The 17,094-nt window shown below is 47.7% G+C and overlaps 1 protein-coding gene across 2 annotated transcripts in view; it reads left to right on the top strand.

Annotated features, from left to right (window-relative positions):
• The window catches only part of MESR3 (misexpression suppressor of ras 3), a 59,189-nt gene that overhangs the window by 20,551 nt on the left and 21,544 nt on the right, over positions 1-17,094 (top strand). Inside the window, exon 1 of one of the 2 annotated variants that reach the window (XM_071683216.1) lies at positions 13,983-14,127. The exons of the other annotated variant lie outside the window; for it this stretch is intronic. The gene's annotated coding sequence lies outside the window, so the exon portion shown is untranslated. Of the gene's footprint in view, positions 1-13,982; positions 14,128-17,094 lie in introns of those variants that run through there. 2 annotated transcript variants of the gene reach the window in all.

The following is a 17,094-nucleotide window of genomic DNA, read 5'->3' as shown; positions in this document are numbered from 1 at the left end:
ACACACCGACCACGTCCAGCGGCCACCAAAGCCGGAAACAAGTGCAAAAACACGCTGCAGGTTTTGCCACAAGTCTGGGCATCAATTGCGGTGTTATCTGGTTACTTTTTGTACTTAGTGGTGTCACCCTTCAGGCTCCAGCAAAAGACCGGGAGTTTAGTGATGTAATGGAGGATTTTCGAGCGGCTGAAGAAGAGGATCCATCTTTTGAGTGGCTCAAGTATGGCGGGTTGGCATGGAGAGCGGGCTGCGGCAGACGCGCGTCGGTCGATGTGAAGTACAGTACAGTACTTTTGCGTATATATATATATATATATATATATATATATATATATATATATATATATATATATATATATATATATATATATATTTAGATGTATATATATATTTTTTTTTCGGAAGATTCTGTCCTGTGCAAGACCCAAGAAACCGTGAGGAGTTGAGGGATTTTGTGGCATTTAATCCCATGTCAGGAGGAGGAGTTTTATTATGGTAGCTATTACACTTTTGGGCTGGGTAGAGCTAGGCTGCTTTTAAGACGTGTGGCGGTGTGTTAAGGGCCCGCATGAGTAATGGCGTGGAGAGATTATTAAGTGAGGGGAATCATTAAGATGGCCGGTCATGTTGGTGTAAGTGATAACTGTCTTGTTCTAATGAGGAAGATGTGTTTGTAAACATCGGGACATCTTTAAGGGTAAGGACTTATATTTGATCCTAAACATCGGGTTATCTTTAAGGGTGAAGCCTTCTTTATAAGTTTGATCTCAACATCGGGGCAGTTCTGTAGAGGAATACTTATGTTTGAGCTTGAACATCGGGACAGCCCTAAGGATGAAGACCTACGCTTCATTTTAGACAGCGGGGACACCTCTTGCAACTGATGATTGGAGGAACCCGTTGGTGTGAGTGCTTAGAAAAGAGCTGTGTGTAGGGGAAGATACCACTCCAGTTATAGATGTTCTATAGGAGTAAGGCTAATTTTTGCACCCTGACTTTTTCCCAAGTCCCGTGAAGCTGCTCCAGTCAGCTGTGATGTAGTTTAAATGAGGGTAAGTGGTTGCTGGGGAGTTTGGTCAATGACAGGGTAGGTGGTTGCCGGGGAGTTTTGGTCGATGACAGGGTAGGTGGTTGCTGGGGAGTTTGGTCAATGACAGGGTAGGTGGTTGCCGGGGAGTTTTGGTCGATGACAGGGTAGGTGGTTGCTGGGGAGTTTGGTCGATAACAGGGTAGATAGTTGCTGGGGTGTTTTGGTCGATGACAGGGTAGGTGGTTGCTGGGGAGTTTGGTCGATGACAGGGTAGGTGGTTGCTGGGGAGTTTGGTCGATGACAGAGTAGGTGGTTGCTGAGGAGTTTGGTCGATGACAAGGTAGGTGGTTGCCGGGGAGTTTTGGTCGATGACAGGGTAGGTGGTTGCTGGGGAGTTTGGTCGATGACAGGGTAGGTGGTTGCTGGGGAGTTTGGTCGATGACGTGGCAGCAGCTGGTGTTGGTAATGTGATAGGGACGCCTCTAAGAGGCATCTGTGCCATCCGGTGGGCACATGGAGACCGTTCCTTCCCGCTGGAAAGGGGACCCACTTCAAACCCTGCCTGGAAATGACAGCTAAAAAAAAAAAAAAATGACCCAGTTACAGAAACGATTTAGCGCACATAAACCCCTCAATGTTACAGATATTCGACCAGATGAGTTCCAAGCAGGAGCTACGTGTTATGCTGATGCTTAAACCCTGGAATATCCACAGACTGCTTGGAATTACGAAAGACAGTCCAGTCCTAAAGGCCAGACGGTCTGTCAGATGTTGAGAGTCGTGGCTGACTTGCTATCCAGCCTGCTACATCTGGGCGAGGCAGGGTTGCGTATCCGCTCTGATACTTCCATGGACTTTCCGTACTGCCTGGTCGTCAGGTCGACTTGTGTGGTGCGTAATTGGTGCGGAAAGAAGTCATTCGCCAGTGTCATGGCCGCTCGACTCGGTCGCTTATGTATGTACTGATCCTCGCTCGCCTGGTCCAAGGAGGGGGGGGACTCCATCTGGGGTTCTGATGCTCTTGACGAAGGGTTGAGGCAGGGCCCGCCTAGTCCTGTGGAGAGAGACGCAGTAAATCTATCCAGCTTGGAGTAAGTGTGTGTGTGTGTGTGTGTGTGTGTGTGTGTGTGTGTGTGTGTGTGTGTGTGGAGGGGGGAAGCCTTAGGTCCACCTTCAGAAGGTGAAGCAACACAGTAATGTTCTGGTGGATGATCCTGTGACGACGCCGTCCAAAGACACGACGCATGACGTCCTCACACACACACACACACACACACACACACACACACACACACACACACACACACACACACCTCCTCGTCCTCTCTCTCTCTCTCTCTCTCTCTCTCTCTCTCTCTCCCTATCTATCTCTTATATGCACGAGAGAGAGAGAGAGAGAGAGAGAGAGAGAGAGAGAGAGAGAGAGAGAGAGAGAGAGAGAGAGAGAGAGTTAGGTGATTTATCTCATCAAATTATGTGAGACTCGCTCTATCTCCCGCCAAGGATATGCAGGACGTCCTGTGTTATGTAGGCAGGTGCGGTGAGGGAGGGAGGGAGGGCTGTGTGGGGGAAGAAGGTGTGTGTGTGTTGGTGGTGGTGGTGGTGTCGGGCCTGGTTTTTGCATGGGTGATGGAAATGTGGTTAAGAGTCTTGCTTGACCCTACCACCACGGTCGGCCTGGTGTTAGGAGGCTCGGTGGTGGCGACTCTGAAGAGGATCGTTCTGTATCTCTGTAGATAAGGGAAGGAGAAGAACTTAGGGAACGTGGTAGTGTTTTGCGAGAATGTGAGAGACTGTGTGTATATACGCATGAGGGGGCAGGATCGGACGGATGTTTCCGAAGAGGTTATTGGAGTAATGGGATTTATAGAGTGGAGGAATAGAAAATGTAGATATTTTTTTTTCTTGGAATGATGGTGAAAAAAGAAAAACGCTGTTTGGGGAAGCTGTGGTGGAGGAGGAGGAGGAAGAAGAGGAGGTGGTGTCGTGGATGGCCCATGGACAGCATGGGGCCACGCACCACCATCTGGCCTATAACAAGCCGTCAGTGTATATAATTAAGGGGGACTGTCAAGGTTGTTTGATAGTGGGTAGTTGGAGAGGACGTGTGTGTGTGTGTGTGTACCAGAGGTGTGAGGGAGAGGGGTGAACTACTGTCCTGCTGTAGTGCACGCGGTGAACAACGACTACATCATAGGAAACAATCATTATACTGATGAGAGAGACTGTGAGGGGAAGGTAACTGAAGGGAATGCAGGAGGCGAGAATGGTAGAAGGTGAGGAAGGTGTGTGTGTGTGTGTGTGTGTGTGTGTGTGTGTGTGTGTGTGTGTGTGTAACACATTAGGACGTGGCTGAGGAACTTCGTGACGGAGGGAACGAAGGAGTCGCGGGGGAAGAGTTATGGAAGATGAGGCGTTTGCAAGAGGTGGGGGGTGTGAGGAGACAGAAAGACAAAGAGGTGAAAACGAAAAAGGAATCAATCGGAGCGATACGAACCTGTCCATCCGTGATGCATACAGAAGAGGAATGAAGCACTCCAGGTTGGAAGATTCACTGTGTCACATTTTGCTTTATGTTGGGAGTTGGTGGTGTGACGCCTTCAGGAGGGAAAACCTGTAGGTTGGAGGGACAGGAAATTAAGGGCGACGGTAAGAAACGAGGGAGAGCGAGTAGGTGAGGCGCTGGGAACGAAGCAGCATCCACAGTAGAAGTTTAAAGAAAGAAAAAGAGGGAAGAAGTAAAGTACAGAGAAGTGAATGTCGGAGTGCTGGTAGAGGTGAGTGGGTTAGGTAAGGTATGTGGGAGTATTGTATAGGTGAGGGCCGTGGCTGAGGGCGGCTGGCTCTCTCTCTCTCTCTCTCTCTCTCTCTCTCTCTCTCTCTCTCTCTCTCTCTCTCTCTCTCTCTCTCTCTCTACGCCGTCCTCCAGCTGTTACGTGCCGGCACTCGGGTCCCACCGTCAGTGTACCGCTGGTGTGTGTGTGTGTGTGTGTGTGTGTGTGTGTGTGTGGCTATAAACCATTGCTCCACCGTCCTTGCGATGGAGTTCTTCCATAGGCACATCGCACCCCCCACCTCTTTCCCCAAGTGCTCCACCCCATCACCAAGCACGTCCGTACGCCACTTGACAAGCGCGCTTTGTCCAACTCCGTAAGTTTCCTTCAGAAAAGACTGTTGTACGAGTGAATCTACATTTTTTTTTTTTTTTTTGGGGGGTCCATTAACCTGCGTATATCTTTCCTTCGAGGACTGAGGTCTTCTTGCTGAGCAAATCCTGAAATGGTTTCAAAGTTGATTGTGAAGGTTTGAGCTCTCGGTTGGGAAGAGGCGTCTGTATGTGCAGCCTGCCTCCCTCCCACCTCTCTCTCTCTCTCTCTCTCTCTCTCTCTCTCTCTCTCTCTCTCTCTCTCTCTCTCTCTCTCTCTCTCTCTCGTATGACGTGCCCCTGCCTTGCTGTTGGTAGGGAGGCCATGCATCAGGTAACCTTGCCCTAGTGGCGTTCAGGGAGGCTACATGACAGGTCCCCTCGCCCTAGTGGTGGCCAAGGAGGCCACGTGTCAGGTCCCCTCGCCCCAGTGGTGGCCAGGGAGGGCGAAAGAGGCGAGTTTGTGTGGCTGTGGCGGGGAGGTTGGCCTCTACTGCTGCAGGTGCTACCTGGGTCACACTGCTCCTGCTGACCCGCTCACCTTGAACCTCTCCCTCCCTCTATCCCTCCCTCCCTCCCTCCTTCCCTCTCACAACCGTCATAGCTCCCTCCCTAGCCAGCTCACCTGACCATCCTGACTCTCTCCCTCTTGGTTCTCGCCTCCTTCCATTGTATCCTCCCTGTTACGCCTATCTTTATCTCCCTTCCTTCTTCTTCTCCTCTCCCATCCTGCCTGTGGCACCCGCTCCTACCTCCAGCCCTCGTGCTTTCAGTCTCCCTCACACGTAACCTCCTCCCTCCCTGCCCTCCCTTCCTCGTGCAGTCTGTCCCCCCAACCCCCGTGTTCCGCTGCCTCACGTCCCACTGAGATAAGAGAGGACTGCTACTTCGATGTGGGTAGTGATGGTCGTGCCTGGTGTTGTGTGACGTCGCGTGTCGGTTGTTGGGGGAGGTGTGTGTGTGTGTGTGTGTGTGTGTGTTGTTATTTTGGGGATGATGCGGGAGGGTGTTGTGATTCTGGTTGGGTTGTAGACGGGTAATTACCTCTCTTGTGTCCAACACAGACTTCTGTGGTCCTACGAAGTTGGTGTTGTAGGGTGAGTTGAATGGTTGTCGAGGCTCCCCAGCACCCCATAGCCTTACGCTGGGCCACTCCGCCGATAGCTTCCTTAAACCAGAGATATGGTACTGGGCATCGCTTGATTGACGTGGGCGATCGTTCTCTCTCTCTCTCTCTCTCTCTCTCTCTCTCTCTCTCTCTCTCTCTCTCTCTCTCTCTCTCTCTCTAGTAGCGCTTTCTCTCCATCCCTCTTTATCCACTTTGCTTTGCTGGGCCCATTTGGCGACGGTCCTCACTGAGCGCAGTGATGACCTACTTGGTAACGAGTCTGTCATCAACGACACCTCCCCTGTCTGACCCCGTCGTTTTCTTGGCAACGACTTTCCTCATCAACGACCCATTCTTGCTGTAACCCGACGGTTAGTGGGCAACGAACCTTGCAGTTATTAGGCAGCGACCTCAGCCGACCCCATAATGACTCGGCAACGACCCTGACTGACCATTGCAATTACGTGCGAACGACCCATGTTGATCCTGCTATTATCTGTCAACGACCCCCCAGCTGACCCTCGAATTACCTGCCATCAACCATTGCTGCTGACCCTGCAGTCACCTGGCAGTGGCCCTATATGATTTACCTTGGCAACGACCCTACCTGCGAGCGGTACTACCCCCCCTCCCCTAATCCCCCCCACCCACCCATTGCAGACCACATGACCCGCTTGGCAACAGCACCTTCACAGTGACCTCGTCTTAACCCTACACTACTCTACACTCGCCGGTGACTCCCCCCCCCCCCCCACCACCCCCCTCCTGAAGTGACCATCCGAGGAAACCAACCAACCCCTTCCCTCCCTTCCTTTCTCATTCTCGGCCCTCCACCCCTCAGCTACTCATTTCTTGAGACGCTCTTTTAACGTTGCCGGATAGAACCATTGCGCTCGACCTCGGGGTGTGAGTGTAGATTATCAGGGGCGAGCGGGAGGCTGTGGCACACGCACTTCATGATAAACCTATGAGGCGATCTTTGTCCGAGTGTGTGTGTGCGCGCGCGCGCGCCCCCTAGAGCCTCTCCAGGCTACAACGTAGAAGCAGCGGCGGTGACTTGAGAGAATGGTTCAGCACAGTGAACTTGATCCGGGAACGGATGAAGAAAAAAGAGGAAAAAGAAAAGAGATCCAAGATTATATTACCTCTATATATCCACATTTTTTTTTTCTACACTTTAAAGATGGTTGATTGAAACGGAAGACCTAGTAGATAACCTGGGGTCGTCTGAGCGTGTCCCCTTGTATTCCGCAGCGACCCGGATCCAGGGCGCTCCAATGATTCCTTGAGTTACCCCGGGTGTTGGCCTCGAGTTTTCTCTCTCTCCTCTGTGAACCAGTTTGGCGCCTCCGTCCTTTTTGACCTTCCCAAATTTTATAGTGCTATATTTTTTTCTTCTGCTCCTGCTTTCGGCGGTTGTCTCGTCCAGGCATATCCACGGCTCTTTGGGTATTTTTTCGTAAATGCAGTAAGGTGTATGATGAAGTCTGGAGTGAGAAAAGAGACTTTGAGTATGGCGTCTGATTCTCGCTGCCGGCTGGTATGTGTGCAGTATGAGATTATAGAGTACTGTAGTTTTCTCCCTAATTGTGAATTGGGTTTGTGTAACTACGTACTATTCTTGCTTAAAGCATCATGGAAGGTGTATGATGAAGTCTGGAGTGAGAAAAGAGACTTTGAGTATGGCGTCTGATTCTCGCTGCCGGCGGGTATGTGTGCAGTATGAGATTATAGAGTACTGTAGTTTTCTCCCTAATTGTGAATTGGGTTTGTGTAACTACGTACTATTCTTGCTTAAAGCATCATGGAATTTTCGTCCGTACCATTTTTTTTATTCATGTAGTCGTCATTATCGCACTATATTCTCTTAAATTATTTATCATGTATTTGACTGTAGCCTGAGCCCTGTGCATCATAACCATTTCATCTTCAACCTGAACACTGCAGACCCAGTTTGTAGCTGAGTTTTATCCCCTCCATTCTAATGATTGTATTATACTTGTGCCAGTTACGCGGTCCCGTCTTTTCTAACGGGCCCAAGGACCCTTTGGGTCCGTGGGCCCCACTCGGGCCCACCTGTCACCCTCCTCTGTCGATGTATTATACCCACTGTACGCCCTATACAGGCCTCCGCGTACCCACTAGCCATGGGCCCTTGTCCCACGCTATCACTGAAATAATTTGTCTTTGTGTGTTTAGACAAATTCGTATTTTTGATAGAGAATATATGGATAAAACTTTGAGTAGTGATCATTTCTGGGTATGGCAATGGTACTTCGAGAGGGGCTAGGGATTTCTGAGCAAGGGAGGGAGGAGTGAGGGAGTATAGAGGGAGTGAGGGAGGGAGGGATGTCGCCGAGATTGAGATGTCAAGAGGGAGAGGAGATGACTGACGTCATGGTGCTCTCCACCTACATTCATGTTATTGTTCGCCATGTGAAGTAGACCTGCTGTAGCCCGGCCATTGTTGTGTTGTACCCTCCTCTCTCTCTCTCTCTCTCTCTCTCTCTCTCTCTCTCTCTCTCTCTCTCTCTCTCTCTCTCTCTCTCTCTCTCTCTCTTCCCAGGCTCTCGTCACCCACCCCCTCCTCGGTGCATCGCCTCCCCCCCCCCCCGCACTCCCCTGTCATCCTCTGTATCTCAGGGGGTACTGCTTACCCACCTACCTACCTACATACGTATTTCCTTACGTACCACTCTACCTACCTGCTCGCACTTATCTATCTACCTACGTATTTACGTACATACCTTCGTATTTCCGTACATACCTTCGTATTTACTTACCTCCCAACGTATTTCCTTGCATACCTACCCACATATTTCCTTGCATATCTACCCACGTATTTCCTTCCATACTTACCCACGTATTTCCTTGCGTACCTACCCACGTATTTTCTTGCATACCTACTCCTGTATTTCCTTGCATACCTACTCACTAGTATTACTCTACTCTTTCATACACCTCTCCCCCAGCGGAGACTCTGTGTGTGTTTGTGTGTGTGTGTGTGTGTGTGTGTGTGTGTGTGTGTGAGTGTGTGTGTGTGTGTGTGTGTGTGTGTGTGTGTGTGAGGCAATGGCGGTGGGGAATACGTGCCCCGTACTCTGAGGCAAGCGTGATGCTCATGACAATTTCAGGGATAATGGAAGAGGGAGTTAGCATCAAGGAGAAGGAGGAAGAGAAGAGGAGATGTTGGAGCATGAACGAGGGATGGAGTATCAGCGAGAGGGAGGAAGAGGGACGGGGTATCAACGAGATGGAGGAGGAGGGAGGAGGAGGCGGAGTATCAGGGAGAAGAAAAGAAGATGAGGTAACTGCGGGAGGGGACGAAAGGTCATCCCGCGACGCAGGTGAGGAACTGGTGTTTGTGTGTGTGTGTGGGTGGGTGCAGGGGGAGCTAGGGCTAGGATTAGGATTACGGCTAGGGCTAGGGTTAAGGGTAGGGCTAGGGCTGGGTTACCCGAGGTGCGAGTAAAAGACTGGTCCAAAATTTGGCTTTGGAGGCGGAGTGTGTGTGTGTGGGGTGAGGCTTGGTTGGCCCCGACCTTGTAGTGATGCCGGCCTCGTTCGCCAGATGTCACTACGATACACTGCAGTGGTGTGCAAACCTCTCCATCCTCCCTCCCTCCCTCCCTTCCCCTCCTCCCCTCTCCTTTGCCCTTCCTCTGGATTCCTTCCCTCCCCTACCCCTCCTCCCCTCCCCTCTCCCTCTCTCACACGAGGGGGGGAGGGGGGAGGATCACGTGATATCAGGCAGGTGTTAGTGCGCGTTACTGCGTTGTTACGCTTCTTCAGGTGTCACCAGCAGTGGTAGTGCTGAGTGGTGGTCCAGGTTAGGTGGTGGAGGAGGAGGGGTGGGGTGTTCAGTGGCACGAGGGCAGGTAGGGTAAGGTTGGGTTAGGGTAAGGGAAGCTAGGTTAGCTTGAGTTACGTTAGGTTAGGTGAGGTGAGCTCGGGTTACGTTAGGTTAGGTTGGGTTGGGTTGGGTTGGGTCAGGTTAACTTGGGTTGGTTTGAGTTAGGTGGGTAAGTTAGGTTGAGTTACGTTAGGTTAGGTTTGGTTAGCTAAGTTTGGTTTGAGATAGGTGGGTACGTTTGGTTGTTAAGTTAGGTTACATTAGGTTAGGTTAGCTTGGATTGGGTTGAGTAGGTGGGTACTTAAGGTTAGCTTGGGTTGGGTTAAATTAGGTGGGTAAGTTAGGCTACCTTGGGTTAGGTTAAATTAGGTAAGTTAGGATAGCTTGAAGTTTTGGTTTAGGTTAGGTGAGTACGTTTGGCTGGGCTAGAGACGGCGTGCAAAGATATACAAATAACGATAAACAAACCATTACCACAAATGCGTAGATAGGCCTCCGTCTTTTATGGATGTTCCTGGGGGAAAAAAAAGAAACTCCCGTAGGACGAGACTGGATGACCATCACTGTGTGTGTGTGTGTGTGTGTGTGTGTGTAGGAGAATGACCTGTAGATTGTAGGGCTGGAGGGCCTGCGCAGGCCTGTGTGTTGGGGGGGAGGTGTAGAGAGGCAGGACAGGCAGGCCAGGAGTAGACCTGCTTGCGCCAGCCGGCTGCTGTGGAGGCGGCGGCGGCCGTCCTGGTAAATGAAACTGGAGTTATAAATTCCCGTTTTCTTTTTAAAATACAAACTTAACACAGTGTTCCCAAATTTGCACACCACATCCCGCTGCTGTTTGTCTGTCTCCTTTCCTTGGCCTCTTTTTTCTCGTCACCTGCAAACCCATCCCTTTTATCCCTTTTCCAACGCATTATTTTACCCCCTTATTTATATTCGTGTGTGTGTGTGTGTGTGTGTGTGTGTGTGTGCCTTTCTCGCTTTAGCATTATCTTGCACCATCCCTACTGGGGTTTGTCTGCCGTGCTGCTACGCCAAGTGCCCTGCGCTTCCCTCGAGATTTTCGCCAGTGTTTACCTAACTATTAATAATTCAGTGACATGTCCATATTCTTGTATTTGTGGTTCCCTAACCTATTATTTTTATGTGTTTGTTATTGAAACTTTTTTATCGTACACGACTCTTACTCCTCGTATTTTTTTTTTTCTGTTATTTTGCCACCGTTTCTGGGTCATTATATTTTGTGCATAAACTTACGATAGTGCCCCCATTCAAATTCCCGTTTTCCATTCCCTATACATCCTAGTGTTTTCTCCCGTCATCCCCACCTCCTCCTCCTCCTCTTCGTCGGCGCAGCACACACCTGTAGCTCCTCCTCCCAACTGTTTTTCCTCTAGCCGTCATCAGCTGGTAGTTCATCACGATGCTCCCTTCACCCCCTCACCCACTCACCCTCCCCACTCACCCTCCCACTCACCCTCCCTCCCTCTCCTCGAAGCTCCTCCGGCAGTTCTGGGAACCCGCAGATAATACACACTTCCGCTACGGCCGTCCGTCCCGTCGCCATGCGGCTGTTTTCGACCCCTGAGGCCGCCAGAATGTATATACCCCCTCGAGGCCAGTCGTGTTCAACTCCTCGTCCGTGCCGTACGCGCAGTATGTATTGTATTAGTCCCCAGTGTCTTTTTGTCCCTTAACTGGACTTGCTATAAGTTTCATGTTTACGCCGGAGAAATACGATAGGATCGTATATAGCACTGTGTGTGTGTGCAGTGGTTATAATCAAATCCCCTTGAAGATTATCCATATCCCTCCGCACACCAACGTTATCTTAGACTGGATTAAGTAAGGTTTACTTTAGGTTTGTATTCTAATCTAACCTAACTTAACCCAATCCTAGTCTCGCCTAACCTAATACTTTGAGGATCGGGGTATATATATGTGTGTATATATATATATATATATATATATATATATATATATATATATATATATATATATATATAGAGAGAGAGAGAGAGAGAGAGAGAGAGAGAGAGAGAGAGAGAGTCGAATCTTCAAGTGATGCATTTGAACCTTTTTTTTTTTACCTACCTCCTCAAGTATTCGTATCAAGTGTTATTGACCTTGTTTTTATTGTTTCATTCATTCATTCATTCATTGTTTTGTCTTGTTTGATATGTGAGCGATTTTACAACGGCTTCCTGGTCTTGCCAGCGTTGGAGGGATTTGCTCTTAAACATTTAACGTTTATCATGATTTGCTTCCCTGTAGCTCGCGGGGGTGCAGTTTGCTCAGTCATGGTGCTTGAATAATTGATCTGATGCCGGCGGGGGGCGGGAGGGCCCGGATACTTGTTGTTCTGGTTACCTCTTTCTTTAATTTGATATTTCCGTTTTTTTGTTTGATTCTCTCTCTCTCTCTCTCTCTCTCTCTCTCTCTCTCTCTCTCTCTCTCTCTCTCTCTCTCTCTCTCTCTGTAACATCAGATTGTAATCAAAGGTTTTTTCGTAATTGTTTTTTTTCCTATCTCCTGTTAAAAGCAGATTTATGAATGTTTTTTCCCCCTCTCAAAGTTTCGAATTTCTTAATCCGGGATTATTGATAAGTCATTTCGCCTCAGCAGCCTATCTGTTTTGTCGTGTTGTGTGTGTTTTCTTCCCTCCAGTTCACGCAGGTACTAGGGATTCAACAGTCAGGTATGTACCGTTTCGAGTGGGGGGCTACGGCCTTGCTTCTCATACTGTTGGTGTTCGACCAGTAGAATCCAGACTCGCTCGCCATGATTCCAGATCCGTTAGTTTTAATAAAGGATCCGAAACGCTGAATGGTTTGTTGTTGTATAGGGGGACGCTGACTTGGTTATTGGCTGCGGCGAAAGAGGATCCAGTATGAAGGTGTTGGCTGCCTCGCTAGAGGATCCAGATACTGGAAGGGGTGTTGACTGCTTCGCTGGAGGATCGAGATACTGGAAGGGGTGTTGGCTGCTTCGCTAGAGGATCGAGATACTCAAAAGGGGTGTTGGCTGCTTCGCTAGAGGATCCAGATAATGGAAGTGGTGTTGACTGCGGCGCTACAGGGTCCCTAACCTTGACCATTTCGATGTCTGGAAAGGAGGTGGAGATCAATGGAGTGTCGCGCTGTGAAGGGCTGCTCCGGCGGCGGGAGGGGAGGTGATCGCTAGGCCTGTCATTCGCTGGCTAGCGACACCCAGTAACTGTTTCGCCTATGATACCTAAAGGAGACTGGATAAAAGGGACTCCCATGGTCCTTGTTCTGACACGAATCTGCGGCGTTACAGCGTAGAATCCCACCGGAAGAGGACCTGATGAACAGCTGCACAAAAGGAAGTAATTTCGACGGGGTGACAAGTTCTCTGTGTTAGAGAGAATGGCGGAACCAACAAGGGTATATATATATATATATATATATATATATATATATATATATATATATATATATATATATATATACGCGGGATATGCTTTTCATAAATGATATCGACTCTCAAGTATTAATTGACACGGGGTGTTCAGACCATTAATAGGTGGTTAGCAGAGGGCGAGTGTCTGTCTCCATTGTATGTTAATAAGGAATCGGACCCTCAACTATTTATCGATGGAGGAATAAAACTCTCAAGACCTGTAGATACTTGGCGTATAGAGGATTCCTAACACTTAAGTTGTTGGTTGATGTAGAATCCAAACCCACAGGTGAATGTATTTTTTTTTCTTAAAGGATTCAAATTTGTTCTTATATTGTTGGTAAAGAATAAGGAATCCCCGACTTATATGTTAAGAGAATCCAGACATACAGGTCAAGGAGAATTGAGAATGTCTATCCTTTCGAGTTGGTCGGCTGATTGAGGATGAAAACTCGCCGACATTGGCTGATGGGGGAATGGACGAGTATTAATGATATGTAAAGGATCGAGAGCATTAGACTGATGGGTGATGGGAAATCAAGAACCCCCAAAGCGCCCATCTGAAGGTCTGGACATGCATTATTAGTAGGCTGAGATGCTTTCTGTGGGAGATCGGATCCGATGTTAATAATTTAGGAGGTAGAGACGGCAGTATGGAGGTCCCCTCTCCCCTCCTCCTTTTTGGAGGGTTGTTCCAGGATCGACTGTATGGTTTTCCCTGCTCCTTGCTGAGTGTTCCAGGCTGGAGATTGTGGTATTCCTCGTTCCGTGCCTAGTGTTCCCTGGCTGATCAATGTGGTATTCCTTGTTCCGTGCCGAGTGTTCCGGGCTGTTCCGTGCTCGGCGTCTCAGGCCCTTGGTTAGTTGCTTGGAGATTTTTAGCAACTCTCCTGTTCCATGTTCTGGCTAGCGTTGCTTACCATGAGTCATGCACGGGCCTGCCCGGGTTCAATTCCTGGGCGTGGCAGTCGGCCCGCACCCAACGCAGGTGTTCATCCCCCCCCTCGGGGCTGGTCGATAAATGGTTGGTTACCTGGCTTAGGTTTATTGGTACACGTTGGATACTAATGGTCTTTATTAATGGATTTCGTAAGGCAGAAATTGCGTAGAATACCATGCAGGCTAAGTGTAGCCTCTCTCTCTCTCTCTCTCTCTCTCTCCAAAACACCTAATTGACCTTGTATCCTCCTCGAGTGTCATCACCCAGGGTGTCGCCATCTGGTTCCAAGAGATCTGCGGGAGGAAAGAAGCGGTGTGTGTGTGTGTGTGTGTGTGTGTGTGTGTGTGTGTGTGAGCGCGCGCGAGCTCTGTGCTCAGCACCTCCTTTCCTACTACTACCCCTCCGCTAGGAATTATTCACTCACTGTGACCGTGCGGTAATCTAGAGGTGGGTGTGTGTGTGTGACGGGTGCAGGTGACGACGGAGGAGGAGGAGAGCATCGTCGCCGCGCCACACGTCAACGGTCACGGCGCGCGCAAGGCCGGGAAGCCTCGACGTCACGCAGCTGCCGAGGTCGCCAGACGTTACATCATTTGTTTACGTTTTCTACTGAACACAAACGTGATTTGTAACTGTAAGTGTTTATGTTCTGTATGTTCTTACGTAGGTAAGGGGCTAGTGGTAACGTGTTCTTTACGACTTAGGAGTTGAAGTTTGTATGGTATGGGTTTGAAGAGAATCGCAGATAAAGATGGTTGTATATTCTGAGTTTAGTGTAATTGACGTTTTTTTTTTTTTTTTTAGAAATTAATGTCGATTTTGTGTCATTATTTTGAAGTGGAAGTATACAACTGACTTAAATACGTTCGTGATCATTGTTTTCCGAGTGTGTTGGACGGATGTGAGGATTGCTCTGCTGCTTAACCCTCATATGTGTACACACACACACACACACACCCATGTACAATATATATGGCATCCATCTTTGCTGCTACAAAGAGAGAGAGAGAGAGAGAGAGAGAGAGAGAGAGAGAGAGAGAGAGAGAGAGGCTTGCGCAGAATTTACAGAGATGATGCACTTCACTGACACGCACACTATTATTTCCAACCTCTCGCCATGTCCTCCTCTTTACTCTCGTATGTTCCCAACACAGTTGCGCTATTTAAGCACAGCCCTTCTATGTAATCTCCTCCAAACATATTGACTGACTCCTCGTGTGATGTCACCACTGTCTTCCTCCCCTTCATAGACCTGCATCACCTTCATTAGTAATGTTCCCATTCGTCACATTCTCCTCACCCAAGTCTCACCCACTTCTTAGATCTTCCTTAGTCGATGTATCGTACTTATTTTACTTCCTGTGTTTGCCTCCACCTAACCCTACCTAGACGTATACCCTTCAACCATACTATCATTGAAATGTTTTGCCGTAGTAAATATCTACATGGTGACGTTAAAACACACACACACACACACACACACACACACACACACACACAGCTATCTTAAGACCACAAACCAGTTCTGTCCGGAAACTATTGTACATACTTCTTGGAAAACTAGTCAGTCACATTTTCCCGCCCTGAGCCCTGCAGCAGTTAGACCGCCTTTCGAAATTTTTTTCCCGTTACCACCAAGTCGATTTCACCATCCTTATGAGAATACGCGGACTACATCATCATCGCCTTGTTCAACCTAACCGTCCTCTGTCCGTTCAGCCAAGAAATGGTTCGCGCTTAGTTTGTTTCATATATATATATATATATATATATATATATATATATATATATATATATATATATATATATCGCATGTTTACCAAATTGCGTCCTAGCTTCGTCTCTTCGATGTATATCAACTGAATTGTATTTCTCTCTTGTGTCTCCCCTGATGATGTGATTATTACACGAAAGTGTACTTTGGAACTAATCGTGTTTCATTTTCCCCGTGGACTCATAGGAATATCTTGATCACGCGCAAAATTGTGATCCTTTTCAATATATACGTATATATATATATATATATATATATATATATATATATATATATATATATATATATATATATATATATTCTACAATGGCACCAAACCTCCACTTATGTTGTCTTATTATCTTCTCCCTTCTTTTGTTTTCCTAACTCCTTGCCCTTGTTTATCTTGTTTTATTTTCGGCCATTGGCTGCAGTTAGTTCAGTAATGTATTCTTATTATTTATTATTATTGTGCACATTACGTGTTGCCACAGTGGGAAGTGAAACACCCGGATTTTCATGGTACGCCTGCATCAGCTGCATCAGATCCCTATTGTGCAACAGGAGAATCGGGCACTTGTAGTATCAGGAAAACGAGAAGCTAGAGGGGATTAGCCACCAATTTAAAGCAAAGTAGAAGAATGAAAATGAATTTTCGAAATCAGTTACCCCAATTTTTAAAACGTAACTTAGGGGAGAGATCTTTTATTAGTCTTCTGTTATGGGTCACAGCGAGTTTTGAGACTGCAGGGCTCCGTAGAACAAGGGAATATTCAGCAGAGTGTATCTAGTTGTCTTATGGCCAAAAATAAAGATGTGAAGCAAGAGCTCTTGTCACAAGTGATCGAATTGAGAACTGCGCTGCCAGGCGCGCGATGGTACTGCGTGTATGTGGGTTATCATTTTATAAACTCATTTCAAACATTTATAGTTTCCAAGTAACTGGTAATTTTTAAGTCATTTAAAACACCACAATATAGACATGATTATAACGTAGCAGCTTTAGTGTGTACATAGTTCGCATATCAAAAATCCACACATGGTATTTGTGCCTAGCCTTTGAAAGAGTTGAGCTGAAGTGCAGCCAGACCCCCATCATAGGCATGAGTCGTACCGTCTTGCTCAAGGGTCGTACGCAAGAGCTTCTTGACCACGGTGTGTGTGTGTGTGTGTCCGGCCCGGCATCCGACATGGTATGAATGGACGACGCCACGCAAGAATGTCAACAGCACTAACCCCAGAGCCATTCTACCTATAATTGCAGTCCTTATTGGGAGGCGTGGAGTGTAGCAAGGGTTGTCCTCGGCCCCCTGGACCACACTTCCCTGGCTCGTCCGTAGCTTTCATTGGATGGTGGTATATATATATATATATATATATATATATATATATATATATATATATATATATATATATATATATATATATTATATTATCCCTGGGGATAGGGGAGAAAGAATACTTCCCACGTATTCCCTGCGTGTCGTAGAAGGCGACTAAATGGGAAGGGAGCGGGTGGCTGGAAATCCTCCCTTCTCGTTTTTTTTTTTTTTTTTAATTTTCCAAAAGAGGGAACAGAGAAGGGGGCCAGGTGAGGATTTTCTGTCTAAGGCCCAGTCCTCTGTTCTTAACGCTACCTCGCAAACGCGGGAAATGGCGAATCGTATGAAAAAAAAAAAAATATATTATATATAGGAAACGATCAGAATTATGAGCTTTATCAAGTATATTCCTGCGTCCACGGGGAAAATGAAACAATTTCCCAAGTGCACTTTCGTGTAATAGTCACATTATCAGTGGAAACACAAGACTGACTGTTATATTTCTCTCTTGTGCCTCCCCTGATGT

Source organism: Panulirus ornatus, chromosome 3 (genome assembly GCF_036320965.1).
Source record: "Panulirus ornatus isolate Po-2019 chromosome 3, ASM3632096v1, whole genome shotgun sequence".
In the NCBI taxonomy this organism is placed as follows: domain Eukaryota; kingdom Metazoa; phylum Arthropoda; class Malacostraca; order Decapoda; family Palinuridae; genus Panulirus; species Panulirus ornatus.
This window is presented reverse-complemented; position numbering and strand designations above follow the sequence as displayed.